The following is a 3,730-nucleotide window of genomic DNA, read 5'->3' on the forward strand; positions in this document are numbered from 1 at the left end:
AACAAAATCCAACAAAACCAAACCACGGGATCCCATTACATCCCTCTGTGGCTCATCCCTACTTCTCTACCCCCTACCCCCGCCCTCCTCACCACCAGTTAATCACAGAACCTAGCCTTCCTGCAGGATGTAAAACACAAAGCCAGAAAGATCACTTTCAGGGCACAGGAAAGTAAAGAGGAAGTGCTCAGGAGAAGGCTTTGCTCCTCTTGTTAAAGAGCCAAGAGAAAAACTGAAGCCCATGGGCCCACAGGCAGCAATTCCCAACAGTGTGGTCCTTTGTGCCTTCCTTCAAGCCGGCTGACAGGAAGGGCTGTTACCATGGAAATGGTCCCAGCCAGGAAGCACAGTGGAGCAAACACAGACAGTCTCAGGGCTTGCTCTGTCCACAGAGCCGACCAGTTGGTAAATATTACACCAGGCGCATACCAGAGACACAGAGCAAACAGTTTGTCATCTGGGAGCTGCACTGGCCTGGCTCCAGGGGGAGTGTTACGCTGGGAAAGTGCAACGCTTGGATCCCATATTACCAGGGCATTGCCCAATGGGAGAGAGAGCCATCGTAAGATGTAGGGGGAGGACTGTATTATACTTGTGCTCTCATAGTATGTAACCTTGTAGGCACTGGTACCTGAAGAGACATTAAGTCATTCTGACAAAGAAACAGGAAGTCGGTACCTTTCTGTTCAGTTTACTTACCTTCACCAGCGTTGGATGCCCTTGAGAGAGCCCAGGTTCAGCTCCCAGCACCCACTGGCAGTTCCCAGCAGTCTTTAACTCTAGTTCCAGGGTATTTGATGCCCTCTTCTGGTCTCAATGGAGTACTGCATATACATGATGCAAGTTTATACATGTAGGTAAAATACTCATATGTGTAAATTCATATATATATGTATATATATATATATGATATATATGATATATATATCATCTTTTAATAAACCCATCTTGTATACATCACAGGGTCAATGTGAGCATTTAACAGCTAAGGAATGAAATTAATATGATCCGATATACAGTAGGTGCTCGGTGAACATTACTTTCACTTTCTACTGCAGTAAACCCACATGTGCAGTACTTCCCTTCTGCACACAAGTATAGAACACCATCTTGCTTACTATTCATTGCTCTTAACTGCTCTTAACCTATTTTTCACAGTGCTTGGAATTGAATCTGCAGCTTCAAGCTGAGTCATGCTGTCTGCCCATGCGCTCTCATTTCAGGTAATACTACATCTCATGAAGAAAATCAAAGCTACCCTGACTTCCCCAGCACAGATGACTGGTTAAACTACCAGCTGATAAACCACTCCCCCCCCTTAAGCCACATCTTCTGCGTCCTCTGCCTATAGAATTGACAGTCTAGGTATAGACATGCCAGTCACTGGGGTTCCTCTAGCCAGAAGTCACTGCTCTAGTCTGGCAAGGTGTCCTTTGTTCTTGGAAAGTTTAATATCCAATGCCATAGGTATCAAAATATGTCCTCCTGACCCCTAGCCTGAGGTGACTAATACAAAAGCAGGTTCCTGGGCCTAGTTCTAAATCGGCTCAATCAGATCATCAGGGGACAGAGGCCAGGCACCTACATCTTCAGTGTCATTTTCAGAAGATATCTATGCCCAGACTTTCAAGAACTCAATTCTCTGAATCATTCCTGCTTTTTTTAAATCTTGGGTGCTTTATCCACTTGTTGTTTGTTTGTTTGTTTGTTTGTTTGTTTGTTTTTGGCTGGTTGGTTGGGTTGGGTTCTTGATTTTTTGAGATAAAGTCTCACTAAGTTGCCCGGGTAGGCCTTGAACTTACCACCTTCCTGTCTCAACCTTCTTTCCAGATAACTGAGATCAAGCCTGCCTTCTGCATTTCTTAAACTAATTCTGGGACTATCTGTGTCAGACTCTCTCCATGGAGGCTAGGTATGCAAGATGCAGGCATTACCTCATCTGAAGAGTGGTAGCCACTGGACTCAGAAATGGCAAGGAGAACAAGCCACAAAGGTGATTGCTAGACACACTAAGAGTGGAGAGCAGTTGGCCTGGTGAACTGTACTTCCTCTTGTGGTACACACATTTACAGCCTGGTGTAATTATCATTCTTACAGAGGTCAGGAGGACATATTTTGATACCTATGGAATAGGATAATAATAAACTTTCCAAGAACAAAGGACAGCTTGCTCATGACCTTGCCAGACTAGAGCAGTGACTTCTCGCTAGAGGAACCCCAATGACTGACAGGTTTACACCTAGATAATTATCATTTATTAGAGTTCACTCATCGGGGAAGGAGAGATCACTCAGTGATTATCAATACTTGGTCTGGCAAAAGAATAGGGTCCGGTTCCCAGCACCCACATGGCAGCTCACAACCATCTGTAATTCCAGTTCCAGGTGTTCTGCTGCCCTTTTCTAGTGGCAATTGCAGTTGCGTCCACACAGGCACACACAAACACACAACCACTCCCCAGACTCATGTGCAGACACATAACTTAAGACTCTTTTCAAAAGTCAGAATGCTGTGCATCGGCAGAGTTCAAGGCACTCTGGTAAACTTTGAGACTGGCTTTGGATTGTTTAATTGGACAATTTCCTATTAAAATTCTCCCATCCAAGTAAGCAAGAAATAACTAAAATAAGCACTTCCCTTTAGAGACCTGGAATGACTGTAGTATTTGGTGTTTCCTATAATTGGGAAATGTGTTTCTTTTTTTAAGCGTGCATTGCCTTCTGATGGAATGGGCAAATAACCAAATAGCCAAGTGTCTCTAACTCGAAGAATGAGGGGGTAAGGGGGAGTGAACCTGAAAGAGAAAACAATGGCAAAGCTTAGCTACTTGGTTTGTAACCAATTGTCCCCCCTGACTTGCTATGTCACCTCTTGAAGTACTAGGTCAGCCAAACAAAACAGAAATACAACACAGCCGTGACCGTGACAACCCTTGCCCAGGCTACCAATTTAGGATCCCTGCTTCAGTTGCTCCTTCCCTTATTCTAAAATGAACCAAGTATCTTAGTTCATGACCATTTCTAATCCAGAGGACCAAGTATGAACAAACTTAGCAAGCATAATCAAGTGGTAAGTGAGTGCCTGCCCTGTGCCTGGGGCTAGGGCTGGGGCTGGGGCTGGGGCTGGGGCTGGGGCTGGGGCTGGGGCTGGGGCTGGGGCTGAGGCTGGTCCAATTGCTATGCTCAAGGAGGTGGAAGGAGGGAAGTAGAATCAGCTGAAGAATATCTAAGAGAGCTGGTGGATAGCGCTGTCTTGGCAGGAGCAACAACAGGCTAACTAGTATCAATAATCTGTGCTCTATACCTCCCGAAAAGAGCTCTGAAATAGCTTGTATTTTAAAAAGATCATAATGTTGCTAATAAAATAAATGCTGCATTAATGAATTCTCACAAGGAAAAGGAATTAAGAAATAAGATATACAGTGGAATAGAGAACCCAGAATCTATGAGTAGCAACAAACGTACCTAAGCTCTTCCTAGCAGCCAGGTAGAAAAAACACACTGTAAGATTCTTAGTTTCATACATAGACATTCTTTTAAATTTTTTTCTAAATGAAACGTTTTCAAAGACCATTTTCAATGAACTAGAATGTCTCCTAGTGATTCCAACAGAAAGATTTGATGTTTTCCTGAAGACTGTCAGGCTACTTCTTCTGTTTGGATGGACTGCAAGCCCCATGAGATGCTAGAAAGCTACATATCATAGTCAAGTGAAGGGGACACCTCAGCAG

At 44.1% G+C, this 3,730-nt stretch overlaps 1 long non-coding RNA gene across 1 annotated transcript; it reads left to right on the forward strand.

Annotated features, from left to right (window-relative positions):
* The first annotated feature begins 348 nt into the window (after nt 1-348).
* Nucleotides 349-2,160, forward strand: 1700054K19Rik (RIKEN cDNA 1700054K19 gene). The gene is made up of 3 exons (NR_027865.1): nt 349-405; nt 1,159-1,223; nt 1,831-2,160. It is a non-coding gene; the product is annotated as an RIKEN cDNA 1700054K19 gene (long non-coding RNA).
* The last annotated feature ends 1,570 nt before the right edge of the window (nt 2,161-3,730 follow it).

The sequence above is a fragment of the Mus musculus genome, chromosome 6, assembly GCF_000001635.26.
Source record: "Mus musculus strain C57BL/6J chromosome 6, GRCm38.p6 C57BL/6J".
In the NCBI taxonomy this organism is placed as follows: Eukaryota; Metazoa; Chordata; class Mammalia; order Rodentia; family Muridae; genus Mus; species Mus musculus.